The sequence below is a fragment of the Marmota monax genome, unplaced genomic scaffold, assembly GCF_021218885.2.
Source record: "Marmota monax isolate L192 unplaced genomic scaffold, Marmota_monax_Labrador192_F-V1.1 WCK01_AAM20220418_F8-fsc00010, whole genome shotgun sequence".
Taxonomy (NCBI): domain Eukaryota; kingdom Metazoa; phylum Chordata; class Mammalia; order Rodentia; family Sciuridae; genus Marmota; species Marmota monax.
The window spans coordinates 28,790,882-28,816,961 of NW_026692321.1; positions in this window are offsets into that span (position 1 = coordinate 28,790,882).

A 26,080-nucleotide genomic window follows, 5' to 3' on the forward strand; every position below is an offset into this window, starting at 1 on the left:
CGTATTTATACTGTGACCCACCCAACAGAAATGAACTTACATTTTTAGTGAGGCATTTTGCAAAGCAAAGAATAAATCAGTTCTCAGAAATAAGGGGCTCTCAGAAATGGCCGAACTGTTATGCCACCAGGAAGGGGTTATTTCTCAGCAGCATACTAGGGTCTCTGACACTGCAAGCGCTTCATTTACCCGGCAGACAATAGAGGGGCTTTCCCAAGTGTTATTTTCATAAATGGTCAGATTAATATAGGGGCTTTTTCTTGCATTTCTTTGGAAAAATCTTGTCCCAGTGTAGAACATCTGACCTCTAATACCTACAAGTAAGCTGAAGCTCTTCCTCTGAGCTGTTGATCCTTAGCCTTCAATTCCACCTGGTCTGGAGTAAAAAGCATGCGAAAGTGTGTTTTTCTTTTCCTTCTATAGGAAGAGCTTCACAAAAAGACCTGGAGAGGATATGAGAGTTGACCCTATCATCCCAGGTACTTGTGTCTTCCTTAAGCTTTTACCCCAGTATGCACTTTCTCCTCTTCATTCCTGTCTCTCTAGGCTGTTTTGATTCTACCAAATGATTGTTGTAGCCTCAGAGGATCAACTGTCTAACTCATCCACAGCCACAGGTGGTCCACCAGGTTTCAACACGGGTACATTTCCATCAGCAGTCAAGATTTTTCCAATCACAGGTCCTAGGCGCCTTCATGGATCCTCCAGGTTCAATGCTGCCTCCTTAGAGGACCCATGAGCCACCCCAGATAGCTGTCAATATCATCCTTTTCCCTGTCCAGCCAACTATCTTTGAAATAAAAAGAAGAGGTCTCTTTGAACGTACCCATTTATTTCCCAAATAATTCCGTTTAATGAATTCCTTATTAGGCCCAATCCAATGCCCCAAAATATCTGCCAAGCATGTCATTCTGCACAAAGGGGTTTGAAAATAGCCAGTAGCTAGTGTGAGGAAAGGACATGTGAAAGAGCTGGGCGTGGAGTTTCCCATCCTCGCCGGAGGTCCACCACTGCCTCACTGTTTGCAGATTTGGGCTGAGCTATGCATCACATTGTTCATGTAAAGAAAAAGCGACTGTTCTCCCTGAGTGCCCCTTCCCCGCTCCAAATGTCTGTGATCAACAGCCCCAAGACTCTAATTGCCACAGCCTATTAGAAATAATGAGACTTTACATGGCAGAAGCCAAGGGTAAAAGCGACATCTCACAACACGAAAGGTTAATATCAACATATACTGCTAGTGAGTGCAAAGGGCACATCAACTGGTGGCTCATTACGGCGGGCTGACCCACGGGGACAGTGTCATTCTGCAGAGCGGCTTTCTCAGGATGTGGCAGCAAAAGTTACAAAAGATAAGGACCGGCCTGCGGAACGCGCTCAACTAATGAGAGCTGGAAATTGTTTGAAATATCCCGATGACCTCACAGACGGGGGATGCTGATTAAGATGGCTACATGAGGCTCCTTTCTTGTCTGACAGCCCACTGAGAAGCTTTGGTGAGATGTGACTAACAGGCCGGGAAGGTGTCTCCATGTTCTCTGACATGGTCGTGCTTTGGGCAAAACAATCGGGAAAAGTAAGTCCAAACAGACTCATAGATTTGAATTCAGATTTTAGACACATGTCTTGGGGCGAGAGCACTGGGGGGCCCGTCAGCTATGATTCCTCTATGGCAAAGGGTGTTTGTGAGTACTTGCGTGACTAATCGCATGACTGCGCTGGGGATGAGCCAACAGCAAATTGAGGTCTGGAACACTTGACAAAACAACCCTACTGTTCTGTGGGCGAAATTCTATAGAGCTTCGTGTGTAATTAAAGGAAAGTTTCACTAGAGTCTACACCTCAGCCATTCAGTGCTGATATGTAGCACAAAGAAAGGATTTTTGCCGCATCAGAATACATCCATGAAACAATGGAGGAATTTCCTAAGTTCTCTGAGATAGAGATGTTCACAGAAGAAGCCCTAGGGTTCTCTTAACCTTCGTTCAGTGTCTGGGACTCTGAAAAGATATCACCATTCTGGACAACCTGCCTGTAGTTCATAGTAAAGAATGAGTGGAAACATATCTCATTCTGCTTAATTCCTTCTCCAGCAAAACCAGAAGTTAACAACACTTGTCCATTTGCCACCTCACTTAAAATACTAAAGATCACTCACATCTTGCAAAATCAGTCAGATCTCTCAAGAATAAAGAGCTGATCAATATAGCAAACAAGACTATATAATAGGTTTTGTAATTAGCTAAATTAGTTATCAATTGCAACAAAACTAGAGACTCATCACTGTATAAACAAGATTACATAAAGGTTTTTTAATGAGACTTAAGAAACCTTTTTTTCTGACTTTTCTAAATAGTTGTACTAGTTAGCAATCACCTGGGAACAAATCACCACAAAATATAGCAGCTTTAAAAACAATAAACATTTATTATCACACACAGTTTTCTATAACAATTGCACAAGATTGCATTCAAGAAGTTGATCATAGCTGTGATATCATGAAAAGTCTTGTCTAAGGCAGAAGTTTTCTTCCAAGGTAGCTCACTCGCATGCCTGGAAAATTAGTGCTAATTGTATCAGAGGCCTCAATCCATAGAGCTACTTGAGTGTCTTCACAACATGGCAGCTAGCTTCCCCAGAACAATAATTCAAGGGACAAACAGAAGGTACAACTTTTTTTACAAGCTAGCCTTAGAATCATACATCACCATAACCAGAACATTCTAACAGTTACACAGACCAGCCCTATTTGAAGTGGGAGGAACCATGTAGGGGTTTAAATACCAGGAGACAAGAATCTTTGTGAACTATCTTGGAGCCTGGCTAATGCACAATTTTAAAAACTGAAAAGTATACCAGCCTAATTAAGAAACACACACAAAAAAAATTACAATTGGTCTGGTCAACCAGAAGTCTGCAAGTGAAAAAAAAAATATTCCATGATAAAATCTGTGGGGGGAAAAAAATTGAAATTTTTTCTTGATATTTGCTCCTACATTGTGCCTATAAAGTCAAGTTGAAGAGATGAATTAAGAGATTATTCAAGAGAAAGCAGATTTGGTAGATAAACCAAGGTTTTTAAAATAACTCACTCTCTTTTCACCTGAAGATCTAAACCATCTAATAAACTGCTGGTTCTCCCTTTACATTGGAGTAGTCTACAATAATTCACCAATATGCCAGGTATAGGGAATTCAAGAATAACAAAGTGGAGAAAACTCTAATCCACTGATTTGAAAATCCATTTTATGGAGAAACTCAACTCTTCAGAGAAATGGACTTGCAAAGACCATTTGGGAAAAGTAAATCTCTGAGGTATGGTTGTGGTCAAGGCTGATATATAGTCTACATATTCAACTCAACTGATTTTAAAAAGTTGTCAACATTTTATTTTATAAAATAAATTCTTATTTAGGCACTTCATAATATATTTTTGTGAATCATATTTTCCTTATTTCTCTATAGAATGTGTGGTAGACTGTTCACTCTTAGTTTGGTGTTACCACAAAATGAGATGTTTAATTTATATTTAATAACTATTATCTGGATAAGGACTACAACTTTCTTAGACCTCTTTTCTTTTTTTTAATTTCTATCAAAGACACTAGAAATTAGTTTTCATTTCTAGACTGCTTTTCATTAAAAAAAAAACATAGTTCTTAATATTACATATTGGGTTACTGAATGAACACTAATGAGTACAGAATCCTAAGACAGACTTAAGATGTGAATTCAGGGCAGTCAACTGGGCTCATCCACAACTTCACAGGACTCAAGACTTAAGTTCCTGACAAACAGACAAATTACTCTATGTGATGTCTTGAGAATAACATATAAAGACTCAAGGTCACAAATATTAAATCCACATATACCAAAGACTACCTAAATACAAGTAAAAGCTATTTAAATAAAAGTAATAATTTAACCACCATCAAGATTGTTCATTAAATAGATCTGTGTATATATATATATATATATATATATATATATATATATATATATTTTTTTTTTTTTTTAATTTTTTTGTAGTTGTAAATGAACAGAATATTTTTATTTGTTTATTTTTATGTGGTGCTGAGAATCAAACCCAGTGCCTCACACATGCTAGGCAAGTGCTCTGCCACTGAGCTACAGCCCCAACCCTAGATCTGTGTATATTTTAAGAAGCTAAAAACTATGTCCAAATGGCCACCAACATATATTAATCTGTCATTTCATCAAAATGTTTGAAGTCAAGGTTATCTAGTTAATGATACAGTTGTAATAGTAGTAGCAATGTTCTCAGCATAATTAATTGAAATAGGAAAGCCAAGAAAAAGGTACATTTGGAAGGCACTATGTTTGGTGTGGACATCCCTGGTAAAGAAACTCTTCTCTTCCCCAAGTGGTGACTTGAGGATCCCAGCTCATTCCATTCTTGAGGTGTTACTATCTTCAACTCTCAAGGTCAGTATGAAGGGTAAGAAAGCACAGGGGAGGCATATGGGACACTCATTCACTACAGCCTGCAAGTGATGCTCACATGCTCACATACCACTGACCAGAATGAGCCATACAGCTCCAACCCAGAAGCATGGGAACTGGGAAATGTCATTTCTGCTCAGACAGGGGAAATCTTCCTAATAAATTCTTTTTATAATGAAATTAAATGTCTAACTGACTGTTGTCAAAATTTAAAACTTTTGCTCTTTAAAAGCCACAATCAGAAAATTAAAAATAGGTGAAAAATCCAACACATTTATCTCATAAAGGAATTGTACCTAAAATACAGAACTCCTAGAATTCAATATATGTCAGGCACTGTGGCACATGCCTGTAATCCCAGAGACTTGGGAGGCTAAGGCAGGAAGATTGCAAGTTCAAAGCCAACCTCAGTAACTTAGCAAGACCCTACGCAACTTAGAAAGGCCCTAAGCAGCTTAGTAAGACCCTGTCTCAAAATAAAAAATAAAAGGGACTATGGATGTGACTCAGTGGTTAAGCATCCCTGGGCTCAATCCCTAGTACCAAAAGAAAAGAACTCAATATGATACAAATTTCATCAAGAGATATGAATGACCAAAAAATATACAAAAATGTTCAGTTAGATCAGTCATGAGTTATGATGGATGAATACAATACAAACTAAAACCACAATGAGACATCACTACACACCCACTAGATTGGCTAAAAAAAAAAAAAAAAAAAAAAATTTTTTCTTTTTTTTGGTACTGAGGATTGAACTCAGGGGCACTTGACCCCTGAGGCACATCCCCAGCCCTATTTTGTATTTTATTTAGAGACAGGGTCTCATTGATTTGCTTAGTGCCTCACTTCTGATGGCTTTGAACTCATGATCCTCCTGCCTCCACCTCCCGAGCTACTGGGATTACAGGTGTGGGTCACGGTGCCCAGCTAGATTGGCTAAAATTAAAAGACTATATATACCAAATGTTTGCAAGTATGTGGAGAAACTGGAACTCTTATATACTGATGTGCAGAATATAAAACAATTCAACCACTACCAAAACAAGTTAACAACGTCTTATAAAGTTAAGTATACAACTACCATGCAGCCAAGTCATTTTGCTCCTTGGTATTTAACCAAAAACCAAAAACAAACAATGACAACAAAGATAGATAGATAGATAGATAGATAGATAGATAGATATCCACACAAAGATTATACCTGAATGGTCTCAGCAGCTTTATTTGCAACAGCCAAAAATTGAAACAATCTGAAAGTCCATCAGCAGATGAATGGATAAACAGTTTTATATCCACACAATGAGACATTAGTCTTCCATTAAAGTGATGAACTATTGAATACCTAATGTGGCCGAATCTCAAAATCCTTATGCTGACTGAAAGAAATCAGGAAAAAACAGGTAACAGAGTTCAGTGATTGTTTTCCTCAGCATACCTAAGAGGATGGGATATGTCCACCAAAAACACTTACACAAGAGGGTTCAAAGTAGGATTTTTCAAAACAACCACAAACTGGAAACCATTCAATATGTCCTTCAGTAACAGAATGGATTTTATAACTTGTGCTATTTCCCCTCACAAAATATTATACAGTGATGAGAATGAATAAAATATCTCTACATGCAATAACTTGGAATTTTGTAAACATGATGTCAAGTGAAAAAGAGACAGGGACAAAAGGTGCATACATAGGATTCTATTTATCTGAATTTCAGAAACAGGAAAACCCTCTCTGTGGTGTTAAGAATCGTGACAGTAGACTGTCCCTGGGGTGAAGCAGGCATGAGCAAAGAAGGGCTGTGGCTGGGGTGCTGATGATGTTCTGCTTCTTGGTCTCAATGATGATGATCATCTGCTGATGATATTCTGCTTCTTGGTCTCAATGATGGTTACAAAAGTGTGTCCCCTGCATGAAAAGTCCTCAAACTATACACTTAGGATGTGATGCATTTTTCTGCATGTCCTTTTTAATTTTAATTTTAATTGACATAATATTTTTTACATATTTACAGTAAGAAAATTCAACACATATATACAAGTTGTAACAATCAAATCAGGGTAATGAGTATTTTCACCCCCTCAAATATTTATCATTTCTATACATGAGGAAAATTCAGACTCTTCTAGTTACTTTAAAATGTGTTATAAATTATTGTACATTTGAATTACCTTATACTGTAGAACACAAGAACTAATTCTTCCTATGTAAGTTTATTTTGGTAGCCATTATTTAATCTCTTTCTATCCCCCCACTTGTCCTCTTCCTAGACCATTATTCTACTATCTTATTCCATTAGATAAACTTATTTAACTTCCACAAATGAGTGAGTGCATACAGTCTTTGTCGTTCTGTGACTGGTTTATTTCACTTAAAATGATGTCCTCCCGTCCTAGCCATGCTGCTGTACATTCTTTTTATAGCTTAGTATTTTCTATTTTGTATACATGCCACATTTTCTTCTTCCATTCATCCATCAATGGACACTTCGGTTGATTTCATATCTTAGCTGTTGAAAAATAGTACTGCAATAAACACAGAATGGCAAGTATCTCTTTGATGGAACAACTTTATTTCTGTTATACATTCATAAAAGTGTGTTCCTGTAAGCTGTGGGGTTGGGTAACGCAGTCTTAACTGGAAATGGTGATGTTGGAAGAAAAGTGGGTATATGTTAGTAGGTGTCAGAATATTAACTAGAGATAAATATGTGTGTGTCGGTTGTGACAACAGTCATAGATAATGATAAAAGGAAAGAGAAAGTTAAGAATCTTGGGTAAATATTACCCATAGGTGTTGGAAGCCGAAAACAAGGAGATAGAAAAAGACCAAGGGATGTATGCACATAGAAGCCAGGGCAGATGAACGTTTTAAAGAGGAGAGGGGTAGGTAATCAGCAAGAGCAAACGCTGCACAGTGGTAAGAGGGTGGGAGCCAGAATTTCTAGATTCAAATCCTCCATTCTCTCAACTGTAAAATGAGGCTACTAATGGACATCACCTCCTAAGTTAATTCATTTAAACCGTGGCTAGTCCGTGATCTAGAGAGCCCCAAGAGGGTAGAAAGTGTGAGGGTCAGGCTGCGGACTTAGTAATTAGAAGCCAGGCTGCAAAGGAGAAAATAGATGCAAAAAGAGCAAACCAGTGAGGATCCCCCAGTGTCCAGTGAGCACAAGCGGGTCCTCCAGCTTTTTAGTATGACACCAAGAGCATGTACAAACTTTCTAGTTCCCCAGTATTCCCTTGCCAAGGCCACAAGTTGGCGAGGGTCACTCTGAGGCAGGGACCCCTGGGCATGTGATCCAGAAAGAACCATTAGTGTTCTCAGCTGTCTGAGAAGTTTGAACACAGACATAACCATCTCATGGAAATAACTTGTGGGGTGAGTTCATGTTTCTCAGATTAAGAAGTTTCTCCAATAAAATATATCCCAGGAAAGAGAGAGAAGGAGTCATCCTACGCAATTGTCCTCAGAAAGTCGACTCAACAGTCCTATCTAAAGTGTCCTACCCAGTGGTTCATGAATGGGCAGTCCAATGAGTGAAATGCTATAATGTATGCAAAATTATGATTTTTGATTTGCATTTCCCTGACAGCAAGTGATGTTGAACATCTTTTCATGTGCTCATAATGAGTCTTTTCTTTTTAAAATAATGATAGGAAATTTAACAGTGAAAAATATCAGAATATATGGAACTTGCAAGCACTACCTTGCCCTAAACTCTCTGAGGTCCCAAAAGGCCTCTCAGCCCCTTGGCATCTCTTCCTTCAAAAATGCATCTTCTGAACTAAATGCACAGAACATCTTTGGTGCTTCTGTTTCCTGTGAGCAATCATGTGTCTTTCTTCCAGCATGAATACAGGTTCATTAGAATTTATCAGATTCCTTGAAGCTTCCACACTACTCAGGAGGTTTTTGTTTTAATTCCAAGAAAAAAAAGGGGGGGGGGGCGCAAATTATAAAAACTAGATTGAGCCTCTTCATCCTTTATGGATCCAAAGAAGCCAAAAACACTGGTTGGTTAACCATAATACTATGCCCTCTGCAACAGGCATCACTTGCATCTTTGGAAATTGTGCTGTGGCAGGAGTTGGGGTAGGTGCAGTAACCCCATGATTTTGTACAAATTGAGTCTTTGGGGTTTCAAGTGAGGACAAGACTGGACCGCAGATAACCAAAGCAAAATTGAAAAGAGATATCATAAAGAAATAACTGCAGGTGGAGTTCATCTGCAGAGATGGACTCTTCACCCCAGCAGTAATGAGGAGCCACATCCCACCATAATTTCAGCTTTTACTGGTGTTTTACCGCACCCTTAATGTTCCTTTTCCACAATGCCTTACTGTACACAAGGCAAATCAAGAGCCAAGGTGCTCAATTCCATGCCTCAGTAAAATGCCAAATTACTGCAAGGACTGAGTTGCCAGGGAGGCTTCTGATTAATGAGAATCATGGTACTAAGTCTAGAGCTGCCAAGGGCATGCTGTATCGATTTTGGATAATTGTTATTCATAAAAGAAATTCTAGTATCTGGTGCTTTGCCACTATCAGGACCTTATCATAGCAACAGGAGGAGTGAGCTGGTGCTGGTGGCCACAGAGGGGGAAATACATCCTCCACTGAGCTCAGACTGATGCAGGGTGGGTGTCCTCGACAGGAGCAGACTCCAGAGGATTGCCTAGCAGGCGCCCGGTGCAGTTGAGCATGGTGCCCGGGTGGCTGCCATGAAGGCCTTCTGAGCGCCTCCCCAGATGAAGTCCCAGCTGGAGGCCAGAGCTGTTTTTTTAACCCTAACAAGATCTGTCATTAAACGTTTACTGGAGCCTAATTCTGCCTCTTTCCCTCCAGGCCTCGCTAGTGGCGGTCAAAGGTCATGTCAGCCTTCAACACAGGCTCCTGGGGCCCTGGCTTTTGTTCTCTAGACCTCATAGTGGTCAGGGGGAAACAGCCTGGTGGCCTTTGGAAAGCACACAAGAAACCAACAAACCATGGTTCTTAACAAATGGGCCCTTCCACGTCCAGCCAGCCACAACCACTTACGATATTTATAGCTTTCTGTCCGCACAGATTAAACACAGGGAACAAAAAAATGGAGTCCTTTGTCTGGTAAACTTACGTCATTCCTTGTTAAGACAAATTGAGAACAAACTTAGGTTTTGTTGGGAAACAATTTTTGCTTCTAAAGACAGTCTTGGATGAGGCTGTGAGCATTTCTAGGGACAAGGACATCTTGTACGATATTAGTTTAAGTTACATTGTGCTCTGATAATTTCATAAACTTCAGCTGTATTGTTTTCTAGCAACAGAATACATTTGGCCAGCGGCAGCATTTCTTGCTCCTTCATGGGCAATTAGCGCTATAAATACATACCTTGTAGATGCGCTCCTCTGTGAAGACTCAACACCAAAGCCACGAGATCTTGGCAGCCCGACTTAGAACTTTTCTGTTGGAAATGTGAACATTTTTCTAAAAGATACATCAGTACTTTGGATACTGATGTCAAGGGAAGGGTTATGTTCATTGTCTTTGCAATCTGAGAACTGTGGGTCTGAGGGGAGTGAATTTTGGCTGGGAAACCCTTTTACAAAGACAGCATTATGCACTAACCCAGTATATCGATTTAACCCCAGAAGTGCTTTGATTCAAACCACTTGGGAGACCAGAGCTCGGCCTAATGGGCAACTCATTGTGCATGACTATCCCAGCCCCACTGTTCCCACTCAGCACTGTCCCCTGGGGACACTGTATAGAACATAGCTCAGAAACTACAGACCTATCAAGCCTGTCCAGAATTGGTTGCCTGAAAACGTGGGTGCCTAAGAACCTCTGCAATTTGGGGAAGCTCCATGATCTCACTGTCTGGCCTTGACATCTAGTAAATATGACTCCTTTTTTTTCACCTGCCCAAAGAAGCTATGAGAATCAATACAGAATCAAGAGTAAAGTGTTTGGATATGTCTATAATACCCCATTCCCCTTTATGTGGGGGTTACAATGATCATAACAGCAGTTTTGTGCAAAATAACTTTATTAATATAATTCACATGTCATACAATTCACCTATATCGAAAGTGTACATTTCAATGGTTTTAGTATATTCAGAGTTGTACAGACATCACCACAATCAATACTAAAATATTTTTGTCATCTTAAAAAAAGAAAGTCCATAGTTATTAGCAATCATTTCCCATTCCTTCCCACCTCTCACCTAGCCCCAAGCATCCACCATTTATGGTATATCTATATTGATTTCCTAATTCTAGACATTTTGCTTAAATGGAATCAACACTATATGGCCATTTGTGACTAGTAATTTTTATTCAGCAAAAGTCTATCACTACTTCATTTCTTTTTAGGCATAATAATATTTCATTATGTGGTTATACCATATTTTGTTTATCCGTTATCACTTGAGGGATATTTGGGTTGTCTCCATCTTTTGGTGATAAATAGTGCTGCTATAAACATTGATGTACAATTTGGGGAATTCTTTGTTTTTGTTTTTATGGACACATTTTAATTTCTCTTGGGTATATACCTGGGAGTGGAACTGCTAAGTCATATGGTCATTCAGTGAAAACTTTTGAGCACCCATTAAGAGTGTTTTCCAAAGCAGCTGCCCCAGTTCATACTCGTATCAGCAGTGTCTGGGGGTTCCCATCTCTCCACATTCTGACCAACTCTCATTACTTATCTCTCTGATTACAGCCATCCTACTAAGTGCAAAATTATGATTTTTGATTTGCGTTTTCCTGACAGCAAGTAATGTTAGCATCTTTTCATAATGTGTCTTATTTTACTTTTTAAAATAATGGTAGGAAATTTAACAGTGAAAAATATCAGGATATATGGAACTTGCAAGCACCAATTATTCTCTCTGTGTGTCAAATGAATTTCTCCTTGGAAGGCTTGAAATATGTCCCACCTAAATCCTGACAACTGTATCCCCACCAAATTCACCTAACTCCATTACTATGGCCCAAATTGTGCCAAACTCTCTTGCAAGAAAGACATTTTCTACAAAACGCTCTGCAAAACCAACCAACTCCAAGACCCAGCCAGTAACACTTTCTCCGCATTCAAGGTCATCTAAATTTCATGAGGCTGTGACTCTTGTACAGAGTCTTGCAGGGCACCTTTCGCAAGGCAGTCTCTGTGCCTGGCACCAGGCACCTCCTCCCAAAAACATAAACCTCTAGCGATAAATGTCCTTATGGGTTGTTGTTTAGTCGGTCACCAGAGTGATTTCCACCAACCTCCGGGGCATCTGCCGTACTCACAAGGGGTGGGAAGGGAAAAATGCAGTGGCCATGTGGACCTGTTCTGTTCTCTTAGATGTTGATTTAACAGGCTTGCCCAGAGCAGTGGCCACCCCAACATCTACAGAAAGCTCCTTTCAGTCACAGCCAATTCCCCAAGATGGCTCTGTACACTGGCTCATAGCAATCATTGGCTCTGGTACCCAGCGAGTCTCCATCAAAGACCATACCCACTATTTGCAAAATCTAGACCTTACAAAGACTCCTTTATCATTCTGAGCTTTGATCTCCTCATCTGTAAAACAAGCTGACCAATAATATGCTGCTCAAAGAGTTGTTGGGAGAATTAACGATACTCTATGAAGCATTGAGCAGAGTACTTAGTACATAGTAGGACCACAGTTAATGCTATTATCATGGGTATTTGTATCACCAACAGACCATTAATGCACTAAGATTTCCTGTTTCCAAGTCTTTACATGTATTGCTCCCCTGTCCAGAATCTTGTCCTGTGCACTTTTCCCAGGCAGTTCCTATTAATCCTCTGACCTAGACTTATAGAGACCCCTCCAGGAGCCTTTCCTTCCCTGTACCCCCAACAGTAGGTGCCCTCCCATGAGCTCTCAGACACCTGATCTTCCTCTTACTCTGGTCCTTTTACCCTGTCTATGCTACATGTAGGCTGACTGCATCCTTCCCAAATCCTGTGCTCCTGCCATTGGTGGGAACTCTGTCCTCATGTCTGCCCGCCCCTGAATCTGATGGTCCCTTTGTCATTCTCAAGACTTCCTTGAAAGGAAAAGAAACTCATATTTTCTGAGGGTTACCATGTGCCAGGAATATCCATGTGTCAATTCATACAACAAGCAAGTATTTGCCTGTTCTGAAGATAAGGAAGGAGTGGTTAAAAAGGTTAATGAACTTAATTAAGGCACCAGGTCAAGACTGGCACTCAGAGTTGATGCCTTTGGCATCATCTCACAGAGATCCCCTCTGCTTTCCTTATGATCCAGTTCCAAACCATTCACCACCAGTACCCCAAGGCTCAGCTTGACTGCTTCCAGCATGGTGGTATGGAGAGTAGAAGCATGTTCTCAGATGGCTGAAAGAACGTGTTTCTTCCGTTACCCTTTGTTACCTTATTAAAGTCTGTTCCATTTGCTTCACTGGTTTGGGATGTTTATAAAGAATTGGGCAAATCCTCCTGAGTCCTTTCTCAGAGAGGAGCATTTGGGTGGGTTAGAATGAGCCTCCAGGGGGCTGAGGTCTGGCTGTCAGGGATGGGTCCCCTGAGAAGTCACCACTCACAGGGGTGACTAGCAGAGGGAGGTCTGCAGAGAGGCTGAAGACAAAAGTTGTGGTTGTGCCTCTGGCTGACTCTGCAAACTCCACATGTGTTACCCAGGAGGCTTCTTTGTGGTGCTGATTCACAGTGGGTGTGTGCCTGAGTGCCACAGCATCCCCCAACATTCTCCCAGTTGTCCCAGCCTGGCCCAGCAAGCAGGACTATTTCCAAATAATCATGCAAGAGGAGCAAAACAAGGAATTCATCTGCTACTTGATACATGTATCCTATCTGCCTTGACCACTTCTTTTCAGGGAGACTAGCCTCACCCACCAGTGCAAGACCCAAAGTCCATTTTTGTGGTTTAACCAAAGGAGCAAAGAGCCCTGTTTATATTCACTGTCAGATCTCAGGGTCAGGAGCTACCAAACCATGAAAAGATATGAAGGAAATTTAAAATGCATGTTGTGACACGAAAGAAGCCATACTGAAAAGGTTACAGCCTGTAGGATTCCAACTATACGGCATTTTGCAAAGGAAGAACTATGGAGACAGTAAGAAGACCAGTAGTTCCCAGGAAGGGAGAAAGGAGGAGAGATGAATAGATGGAGCAAAGGAAGATTTAGGGCAGTGAAACTCTTCTTTTTGACACTGCAGTGATGGGTATATGGCATTATATATTTGTTAAAACCCACAGAACTGTACACCACAGCTTGAACCTTAATGTAAACAATGGGCTTTAGTAACATCCTACCAATATTTCACTCATTGTAGCCAAAGTTCCACGCTTATTCAAAATGTTAACAATAGGGGAAACCGTGTTTGGAGATAGACTCTAACTATCTGATCAATTTCTCTGTAATCTAAAACTGTTGTTAAAAAAAAAAAAAGTCTAACATTACTTTTCAAAAATCAATACAAAATAAATTGAGGCCATATATATAAGATTCACAGAGTAAAATAACAATAAAGATCAAGTAGGTTTAGAGCCAGAAAAAGGCCTAGAATTGGTCACCCTTTCACCAAATATTTACGAGCAATTACAGAGTATGGGGGCACTAAAAGCACAATGCCATCAGGACACGATGACACAAAGTAGTAATGAGTGGAAAAGGTCGAATGATCCACTTTGGGATGTGACGGGAGTAGGGGCAGGGAGAGACCAGTAATTATTACTGGGTGGGTTTTTATTTTCTTTTACTGGTTGATATCATTTTATACTGCTTCTATGATAAGCTCATGTTGCTGTTGTAATAAGAAAATATAAAATTAATTTTCTTTTAATCTAATGATGCCACTTCAGAAAATGCTTCCAGACAAAGTTGAGTTTGGAGGCAGGACTATAAAAGCATATGAACTGAAACAGATGGGCAGGTGGCTGGGATGGTCACTGTGCAGAGGGCAGGAACACAGCAGAGAGACTTGTGCACTGCAGGATGTGTCTCTGGTGGCTCCTGAGGACAGGCCCAGTGGCTTCCGTGGTGGGCTTCACTTGGTGGCAGCAGCACTGGACCACACTAAGCACAGCCAGCCTTGTCATCCTGATGGTTTCTAACATTTGTTCATTTGCGCTGAGTTGCCTCAATAGGTGTTTCACAGAAAATTAGTCCCCAAGTATTCGTAGGTACATTTCTATAGTTAAGTGTTTAGATAAATGTTGAATTGAACAAAGAATAGTAGAATTTATATAGAACATACTAAAGCCTTTATTATTTTATATTGCAATTTAAAAAATCAGAGAATATAGTGTTTTCCAAAAGTGTTTAAAAAATCTCTCCCTCCCCCCTCTTTCTCTCCCTCCCTCCCCCCCTCCTCGGGGCAAGAGGATTTTATGGAATTAGTGTCTTCATTTGGAGAATTTTAACCTTCCCAAATGTCATATCCCTGGTTCATGGCAATGATTAATTTTGTTTGTCAATATATTTCCCATATCCCCAGCACCATGCCTGGGAGCCAGCACATAGAAAGGTCTCAGAAAACATTTGTTATAAAAGTGAATGAATGAATCATTAAGAAAAATTGACTTACCACGAACGTCTTCATATTCTGCACCATTCACTCCCAGTTTTCACTTCCCTATGGAAAAAAGAAATCACCCAGCATCACAATGAAGAGCCGACTTAGTTCATCAAAGAGCAAAGGCAAAGAAGAATTCAAAATCTAGATCTTCTTACCAGGACTCTCCCCTGGAAGTTCTGTTGTTTGCAGATGAAATTCTCTTCCCAGCCTAGAGTTAGGGACAAACTGAGGAAGATGGGTCTGTTGTTCACCTTACAACTCCCCTTTTGACAAATTCAGCTGGCCTTACCCGTGTCAGGTAGGAATGACCTCCAGAGAAAGCAGTCACTTGGAGACTGTGAAGTGACTTGCATGTCAGTCAATGCAGTTAAAGCCTTGCTCTCTCCAATTCTCCATCAGAAGTTTTCTCAGGACATGCTTGTCCCAAAGGGAAAAAGGAACAGCCTGGTGACAGCTATTCCCATAAGATGAATTGCAGGTGGATTACAAGTAACTTGGGTTAAGAAGGGATTGCTTGCAGTCTTGTAAGAGGGGGGTGGGATGTTTTGGGCTGAGAAAGTCTATGTTCCTTCAAATATTTCCCTGCCCTCAAATGGTTTGCCCCTGTAGTACTCGGTGTACCTACCTTCTGTGGGCTTCTGCCACGTGGCAACGAAGGAACTATCGATCTATTCCTTCTAGGGACTGAAGGAGCTTCTGGCCTCTCAAAATACAACAGAGGAAAACTCTGTTCAGCCAACATTCAAACCTCAATTTGAAACACAACTGGCCATTATATCCACATGCTACAAAAATACAACCTTCTTTTGAAAAGGAAAACCCTACTAATGGTACAAAAAGTAGTGCATGCAGAATGCTTTTAAATATGGAGCCATTTTAAACTCTCAAAATGTCATTCTTCCAAGGAATGCAAACTGAAAGTGAAAGTTGCTAAATTCACTCTTATTTCTAAGATTAACTGAGACGCTAGACTCCCAGGTTTCAACACCCATGCCATTGTCCAGGCAGCTGGATCCTGCTACAGTGAGGGAAACTGGATTAAATTATTCCAGAGGAACGTGTGTCATTTCTAAGTCTGCGGTCAGCTTCGAGATGTTTAAAGCAAAGGTTATTAGACACGAATGCTGTACAGATTTTGTAAATGTTCTGCATTTGCCAGTGGTAGAGACAGATGTCGACCACATCAGGAGAGACATGCATGTGTGACAGCATTTTCCAAAATGTTCATGATGAATTACAATTTGCAAAGGGGAAAATTGCAGCTGTCTGGTGCCAGGACAATTTCCTCCAAATGCCACCCCTGTCAGGTCATGTTCTCCTCAGGAACATGAGGAAATCCAAAGTCTGGAGTTAAAGGGCTCAAGACTATCCCAAAGGATCCCCAGATGCCAGGACCACCTCTTGGCTCTCTGCCTACATATTTTGCTTGGGTGGCTCCCTCCACCTGGAAAATGTCACTCTAGCACCCTTCAAAACTGGGATGGAACCTTATCGTTTCCAAGGAGACCTCTTTCCAGCTGCTCCCCACACTGATCATGCCACTGTGTTTGGTACTCCTGGCAGTTCTCTCTAATCGTCATTAAAACCATGATGAACCCACTGGAAATCTTGGCTTCAAACCTGTGTCCCCATATAAAGCCAGCATGTGGAACAGACTCCCCGGTGGCACCTGCTGCCCTTCCTCCCTCCCACATCCACTGTTCATCCCCACCCTGGATTGTGCTTTGCTCTTCATCCACTTCTAATGGGTCACCTTGCTCTAAGGGATCCCGGGTACATGATAGCGTGAGTGCTTTCTGGATCAGAGCGTAAGTGGGATTCTTTGCACTATGTTGTCATTTGTTTTCCTCCCAGCACATGTCCTCTGTGGTGGCTTAACTCTCTCTACTTCATATTCTCCTCCCAGGATAAAAGGATCTCAGAAACAAGTTTATCTTCTTCTGTTCTAGTTTCTGAAACTAGCATTTTGTTGTTGTTGTTCCTTCTTTGACTAAAAGAGCATATGTGTAAGATCCTTTATATCTTCAATCCAAACTTATCATCTCATATTATGCATGGAGAACCACATCATCAGAAAGGTCAAAGGGCTGACCCAATGTCATTGGGCAAAGGCAGAGCCCTGACTTGAGCCCAAGTAGGTCTAGCTCTAAACCCTTTGACTGTGTGTCAGTGTCATAGCGCCCATGTCTAACACCATGACAGACACTTGTTGGTGTTGTTGTTCTAACTGATGCTTAAAGTATGACCAGGTGATAGTTGCTCCAGGGTTGAATGAAATCCTGGAGACAAAGCTATCAAGAGTTGAGCTTACAAAAATTAAAATTAAAAAAAAAGTCAAGCTTACAAAATTGGCACAAATTGGTTTCATGTAAGACTAAAGGGACCCCAATTAGGTCTCTCTGAGAAAGGTGAGACTGACCTCCTAAGGTAACCAAAACAGTCAGAGCATGGGAATAGCACAGTATCAGGACCATTGAGGTGAACTGATGCTGAAGTTTGGATACAGAGGAAATAATAGATGAGCACACTGGTCAGTTTTATATGACATCTGAAACTGGGATTTAAAATCTGTGTTCTTTGAGGAACTTCACACAGGCTATCTCTCTATAATAAATTACCCCCAACTCTCCGAGTGTTCCATGTTTATATATAATATTTGTCACATGATATTATAACAGCATGTTGTCTCCTCTTCCCCAGCCCCCTGTTCCCCAGACCTTCAGCTATTCAAGGACCATAACATAATCTTTGGAAAATATAACACATTTGTCACTTCTCCCCAAACTGATCTAAAGACTGGACACAATTCTAATAAAAAGCCACACCAAATTCTTGAGGAGCTTCACCAATAACTCTCAAATTTATAAGAAGGAGCAAAAATCCAAGAATAACAAAGGCACTTCTGAAGAGGAAAACCAGGTTGTGCTACAAAGTTGGAATAATGAAGTCTCTGTGTCGTATGGACACAGACAGACCATTAGTGCAGTGGGACAGGCTACAGGATGAGGGGGGCAGAGAAGTGTGGGTATTTGAGAAAGGCAGAGAAGCCCTCAGGCCATGAAGGAAACCCTTAAGTCTTGAACAAATGTGATAGGGCCAATGGTTACCCACGTGAAAAAAATAAATAAATAACTGTGACTGCACCTTGCTTCACACCATGCAAAAAAAAACCAAATCCTTTAGATGTCATTCTGAAGACTTAGATATAAAAGGCAAAACTCTAAAACAAAGACAATATAGGAGAACATTTGTAGAACCTCAGGGTGCTGAAGCCCTTAAACAAGATACAAAAGTGCTAACTACAAAAGAAAACCTAATCAATTTGGCTATATTCAAATTAAGAACTTCCGTTTAACACAGACCCAATGAAGAAATTAATCAGAAAGCCACAAGCCAGGAGAACGTATTTGCAATATACAACCAATAAAATTTGCATAAAGAGGACTGAGTTTTAAAAATCTCTTCAAGTCTAATAAATAAGTTAATCAGTACAAAGCCAAACAACCTAGAAGAAAAATGAGCAAAAGACAGGAACAGGCAGTCCACAGAGCAGTAAACATAAATGGCCTGTAGACACACAAAAGAAGACTCAACCTCATTAGTAATCAGAGAGACACTAATGAAGATACCAGGGAGCTTCCAGCTTACACCCACTGGATTGGCAAAAAATAAGAAATCTGATACTGTCAAATACTTGGCAAAGTTGTGAGTCAACTGGAATTTTCATATGCTGTTGGTAGGAGTCTAAAATGGTACAACTGTTTGTGAAGAAATAAGTTGAATGTTCACAACTTTATGTAGCCTAGCAAGTCTACCCTAGAGAAACTCTTGAGCACGTGCACAAGATTTATGTGATTCTATTTTTAAGTATAAACTCTTGCATGGAATTTATGTATAGGAATGTTCATAGCAACATGGTAATAGCAACCAAAAACATTCAAAGAAAAAGAATAAACAACTATTTATATCTACTCAGACAACAAATGTTATATACCATAGTTAAAATAATCAATGACTACATGAGCATGGATGGCTCTTAGAAACAAAATATTGAGTTAAAAAAAAACAAATGACAAGAATACTGCATACAATAACCATTTTGATAAAGCAGGCAAAGTTAAACAATGCATTATTTGATATCATATGCATGCGTGCTATATTATTTTTTTAAATCCAATGGGGCTATAAAAATAAAATTCAGAATGCTGGTAACTTCTAGAGGTGTGCTGGGGAAGAACCAGGAGAGGAGCACACCAGCTAAAGCAATGGTACTGATCATGTGCATGGAAGGAAATCTCACAGGGTCTCTACTGGGCTTTGTCACTTACCTGTGTGCTTCTCACATTCTTTCTCATGTATCAACTGTGACATAATAAAAGGAGAAATCAGTTGCCCAAACTTTTCTGAGAATGCAAAAAAAAAAAAAAAGATTCATCCAGGTGCTCATAATTCTGCTCAGGCTCACAGACTCACCAACATAGAATGTCAGAGGTGGGCCCCCCCAACTACACCCTCCACTAATGAAGTGGGTAAGGAAACCTGAGGCTCAGAGATGACTGTTCCATGGTTACCTGACAGAGCCAGGAACCAAACTCAGGTATTTCAACACCCTTCCCTTAGACCAGGTCCCCAGGCCATGCCCTTTGGTCTGATAGATAATAAAAAGAAAACTCCAATCTCCAACACCTGGCACAGAGCCTATTCATTGGTTCTCAAAATATGTTTGCTGACTTACTGAATAGTACAGAATTTTTGCTGGCTTGGTCACAAGGTGTCTCCAAAGTATTTCTGTCTCCTGGCTCAGTGGCTACAAACCAAACAAATCTTCCTGGAGGCAAGACAGAAAACACCATCAGCTGTATCATTAACGAGCACTGCCAGCACTCATATGTTTGGGCACATGGGAGGAGCTTCATGGGAAGAAAGAGGATAGAGCCCTGGCATCCAGGCTGCACTCTCCCAGCTGGTCCCAGCAGGCCAGCCTCGCGTGACTGGCTTCTTCATCTGAAGGTGCAGAACTCGGGGGAAAGGAGCCAAACCCTGTGAATGTGTCTTTGTTGCCTCCGAGGTGAGGAGTGGCCAGATTGTGTGGTTTAGCTGTGGAATGAGCAGTGGAAGCACTTTCTCTTCCATTATATCTGCATAATAGGCCGACAGGTCGCACATTGTGTAAGTTCCTGGCAAGAAAGTGGTTTCCATCTCGCTGAATTGGCAGCTTCCCTAAACCTCAGGTTTCCCATATCTCTCAGATATCATTATCCTTCCTCCCATGGCTTTTCTAGACTTTCCCTATCATCAGAAGGGGGGTTGGGGGGCTCTGCTGTGAGGAAATTGAGCCGTCTCCTTCTGCAGCTCCTGTCTGGAAGAATGGACAGCTATGATGCAGAATGCAGAGCCTGAAACTGGCCTTCCCTGAGTGCTGCGAGGGCCCAACTGTTGCAATGTGGCTTGACTTTTCTGCCTGCAGCTAACATCCAAGATCTCTGATTCCATCTCAGCATGCTCTTGAGTGCATTAAGTTAACATATTAAGAATTCCAAGCCAGTCATGGTGGTGCACGCCTGTAATCCCAGCAGCTTGGGAGGCAGAGGCAGGAGGATAGTGGGTTCAAAGCCAGCCTCAGGAAAAGCAAGGCACTAAGCAACTCAGTGAGACCCTGTCTCTAAATAAAATACCAAATAGTGCTGAGGATGTGGCTCAGTGGTCGAGTGACCCTGAGTTCAATCCCCAGCACCAAAAAAAGAAATGAAAAAGAATTCCAAGTCTTCCTATCTAAGGATATATTTCTCCTTTTATTCAGATCTTCTATTATATCCCCCAATTAAGTTTCTGGTTTTCTTTATTATATCCTACACATTTTTCAATAGCTCTGTTCCTAGGTGTGTTCTCTTTGGGGTAGCTCAAGCCAATAATCTCATGAGGCAAGATAATGGGCTGCTTCTTCACTGAGATGCTTGCTGGCTGGGAACTCCCGTATGGCGTATACCAACATGGAGACCTTCATGTACTGAAATCAAGACTGAAAGTCAAATCTCACAAAAAAAAAAAAAAAAACAGTCCCCCCTTATAGGACATACCTGTAATCCCAGGGGCTTAGGAGGCTGAGACAGGAAGATTTTGAGTTCAAAGCCAGCCTCAGAAGTTTAGCGAGGCTAAAGATATGGCTCCTTTTTAACTGCATTGATGTATTCCATTTATAGTGCTGCAGAATTTTTTTTTACATTTCACAAATATAACACAGGCTTTGTGGGATTTTATTTTTCAAAAGTTCCAGACATGAGGTGGGAAATGGAAAGAACATTGGACATGAATATGCTCTCATCAGACCTGCTGAAACCACCTTGGGCAAGTCACCTGCCCTACCTGTCCCTAATCCCACCTGGAAATGGGAGCAGCAATGCTCACCAAATAAGATGTGATGGGGCACCAAGGGCCGAAAGAGCTGTGCCAAGCTTAGGAATTCTATTTTCACACCGAGAATCACAAATATCTTCTTTCAGGATAACACATATCTATTTAGTACTTACAAACAGGCAGAAAAGGAGAGATTCTATAAGACTGGAAAATGAAAGCAGCAAAAATAGCGATAATGATAATAGCTCATATTTCTTGAGAACCTCCTACATGCCAGGCACCATGCTAAGGCCTCCATATAAAGTATCTCATTTAATCTTCAGGCAGGTAAAAGTACTCTATTTTTTTTCTCTTTTTTGGCCAAAGAAAAAGGCCAAGTTGAGCCCATTGTAGTAACTTGGCCAAGTTCACTTGGCTTCCAAATGGCAGAATTGGGGTTTAAATTCAAAATAAATAAAGCCTCGCTTTAAGAGATTTCCACACTACCATGAAAAATAAAACAGATATAAATGATACGTATTCACAGAAAAGTAATAAAACTCATATATTTATAAATAAACAACATCACATAAGGTTTTCAATGGATAATACCATTGACTTGTCCAATGTGAACAAAGAAGGAGAGAGAGAAAGGGAAGATGAATAATTCGGGAAGATGTTATGGAGAGAGTAGCATGTTACCTGGGCCTTGAAGGATGAGGCATATTTTGACAAATGGAGGAGGAAAAAGGTATCTCAGATAAAGAAGTGGTCACAAAGGCCCAGAGGAGGGAAACAAAGCACGTAGTGGGTAACATTTTCTGTGACTGGAATGTAGGAAAAGGAAGGGGAGATGTGGGCTAAAATTAGAGATTGCTAATTGTTCCCTAATATCCATTTTTCCCTTCTTTTTATTATGATGGCACACAGCTGCCCAGCAAGAGACAAGAGTCCCCAGCTTGTCTCTTCTCATGGCAAGGTGCTGTCATGTGAGAGATCTGAGTCCAGGTACATGAGCCAAAGGGATCTACTACTAACTCGATGGTCGGAAGTCAGAAGACTGAGCCTCCTGCCCAGACTCCCCTTCCCCCGATCCTTTATCACGAATGGAAGTAGTGGGACCTAAAGCAGCTGCCTTGAATCCAAGGAGGGAATCCACAAGTAGAGGCTGACCAAGCTGCCCAGCACACCTGGCCGCCCAGGTGTAGGTGCACAAGAAAGAAATAAGCATCGATCTTAGGTAAGTAATGGCACTTCTGGTTCTTATATAAACTTCAGAAATACAATTATTGCTACATGGACCCAATTAGTGCAGGGTCCGCTCTTACAGGACCTGGAATTCCATGGTCAATATTTGGAAAACAGCATGCAGACAACTGGGATTCTTGTTTTAGTTTGAAACATCTGGGTTCACACAGTGAGCTGGTGTCAGTTTTCCTTTCCTAAAGACCTTACATATTAATGGAGAGCCTTTCCATCAGTTGAGTTCCAAATTATGTTAACTAGAGCTGGAAGTCAGGAAAGCACATTTTCCAATGTCTCAAAGAAGAAGATGGTGCTGGTTTTATCAAGAAAGCTTTAAAACCATAAAAGGGAAAAAGGAAATATAGGGAGAGGTAATGGAAGTACACATCTGAGAACAATTCCACCAAGGAACTATTTGCCATTGATCTTTAAGAAAGTGCTGTTCCCAATTATCCTGAGATACTTATTCTCAGATGAGTAAAGTATGAGTCAATGGCATCCAAGGAACATCTACCACGTTTCTTCCTCCATCCATCTCAGAAGAAAAGAAGCAATCATACAGAAAGGTCTATCTCATCTATAAGTTACTTAAATAATAGGTTATTCCAAATAAATTAATTTTCCAGCTACCTGGAAATCAAGTTCCCTTCTGTTGTTTTTTCATTAGCCAATAACAATCAAATCAGTGCTCTTGCTCCCCCGATGATCATAAACAAACCTCAAACATGAATGCTATGTTTGTATCAGAAGACGGTTTTCTGATTAAGCAGAACAAGCTTATTTAAGTTCTTAGAGATGCTGTCATAACAAACACAAAAGCATCAGAATCAATCCATAGCTCTTCCTTTTGATAAATTCTGGTGCAAGAGGCCAATATTTTGGGACATGGGTTCCATTAACTAATCATCAGTCTTTCATAAGAAATCTTTCTGATAAACATATATTTAACACAGGTTGCATAGTATACACTTCTACTACAAAGTTGTTCCTCATGGATGTATGGTGCAGGAGGAAAATTATAAACAAAAAGCAAAAATTTGTAGTTCTCAAATTGCACTTAAATCAAATAAGAACAAAGTCAGGACACTACTACTTGATAGATAAAACAGTCCGCTGATTTACAAGGTACTTGCAATTCTTGGAAAACTCAGTATATTTTGCCATCTTGTAAAATATAATTGTGTTTATGTGTAAAATAGATTCAAGTTTAGGTTTGGGCAATTACAATGGGTATTTTACCCACATATCTTATGGTGGGACATTAGAAAGCTGTGTGGGAAGTGGAATAGCCTTTCAATTGTGGGGACAGCTGGTGTTGACCAGCATCTCTCCAACCCCACTAAATGCCAGCAGCACCTGCTATCATTGTGAAAGAAAAACATTCCCAAATTCTCTAGGAGGCAGTCATGCCCCCATTCTCATGCTCATGTGTGAGAGTGCCTCACCCCAAGCTCCGAATTCACTTCCTAGGGCATATCCCAATGTACCTGCAGCACCTTCATGTGGTTGTGGGCATTGGCAAGCTGCAACAGGGGGTGCCTTCAGGATTATTGGGCTTGCTTCTGACTTCAGATCAGACAAGGTGCTGAGCCTGTGCATCTCACCCTTGCAAGGAAAGGGATTTTATGCCACTGAACTGACACAAGAAAGAGGTAGAACAGGGAGCATTCTCACAGTTGGGGCCTCCCAAGTAAACTTACCTGCTCAGGCCCTCCACTGCACTGGGTGGAGGAAGCAACTACTAAGTAGATTTTAGCAGCATTTATTGTGAACATGGGTGACAAAGGCCCTCACCCCTAAGAGGGAGCAAGGAGGGAATTCTGACAGGCAGGTGGGGCTGGAAAGGTAGATTGCTAAATCCTGATAAGAGAGGAGAGGTCAGAAACAGAGAGACAATGTGGACAGGGTGGCCAAATTTAAAAGAGCTTTACTGGGTTCCGGGTGAAGGCAGGGGCTGTTTGCTTTGCCCCCTGTTTTGAGGGGCAAATATGGGGGTGCTTAGGTACAGGGAGTATTTGTGGAAAGGAAATCAAAGGAAGGCAGAAAAATCCTGCAATCTGAGATCCTCACAAAGAACTCTCTCTCCAGTGAACTGGTAACCCTAAAACATAGCCCAGTTGGAGCTGAAACCATAGCATGTCAAAGATTTAAGTGGATCTTCTAAGCTGAACCTACAAGTCTCTGTGTTCTCAGGAAGAAGGAATATAGGACTGGAATCTTGACTGGGGGAGTAGTTGAGAGGTGCCTCTGTCTTTAACGTTTTGCTTCTGGGGTTAGCCTACCAAGGCCCTTTTACCCCCTTTAACCTCAGCAAGTAGAGAATACCAATGATGCATTTCCTGGCCCAAGGATAGCTTTTCCTTGATGGACTTTCCAAAGTCCTCCCCGCTGGTGCTCACTCTCCCCCCTCCCTCTCTCCTTCTCCCTCGCTCCCCCTCCCCTCATCTTTTTTCAATTCTTGAAACCAATCAGTCAAGATTTTTGTTTATTATGCTTTGGTGACCCTGGAGGAATAGAAATAGTATCATTACCAATTTCCACAAATTGGAAATTCCACAAATTAACAACTTTGAACTCTGGTCTGTACCAGAGAGTGTTGTTCTGAGAGCCATAATTTGCCAGTCCCCACTATAACCCAGCAATTAGGAAGAAATAAACACTCATTTAATTTTTCACCTTCTTTCTCCTTTCACTTTCCAATTGTTTGTTACATGTGGTTTATATCATCAGGAAAGAGAATTCTTATATGCTGTTATGTCACTCTAATTTCCATATTTGCTGAGGTCTAGGTTCTACTGTTCAATAAATGCACTCAATTTTCACCCCTAGTATAAAGTAGCACAATACCTTACTTTATATATTTCATTGGCTTAACATGATACTATAAATGAAACTTTAAAAAAAATCTAGATCTCCATCTACAGGAAGACAAAACTCATTTTATAGAAGGAAAGAATCTGCTCTAAGGCTAACAGCCTGGTGCTGTCTCCTAATCTTTGTAATCCTGTATTTCCTTTTCATTTTATTCAGATTTTTATTTATATCCTCTAAATTTGGCAGCGTCTGTTTTTCTTTGTGTTCCTTGCAAACTAGTTCTCATGTCAATGATGGAGTTGGGTTTGGGCTTGAATTCTGAGCTGTGTGTTTGTTGAGGATTATAGATGTTTGACATCTATTTCTTCTTATGTAATTGGCCTGTATAAATATTCTATCATCCCTTGAATGTTATTTGGTAATTTGAATTATCCCTGTTTATATATCAGCAACTTTTGTTATTTCTACATGTCTCCATGATCTTTATTTATCTCTGCTCTGGCCTTTGATTTAATTATTTTTAAATTAATTCTTGAATGTTTCTTTTTAATTTTTAAATAGACTATTTTTTTAAGAGACATTTTAGGTCCACAGCAAAATTGAGCAGGAAGCGTGGAGGGCCCCCTGTACATGCACAGCACCCCGGCCTCAACATTCCA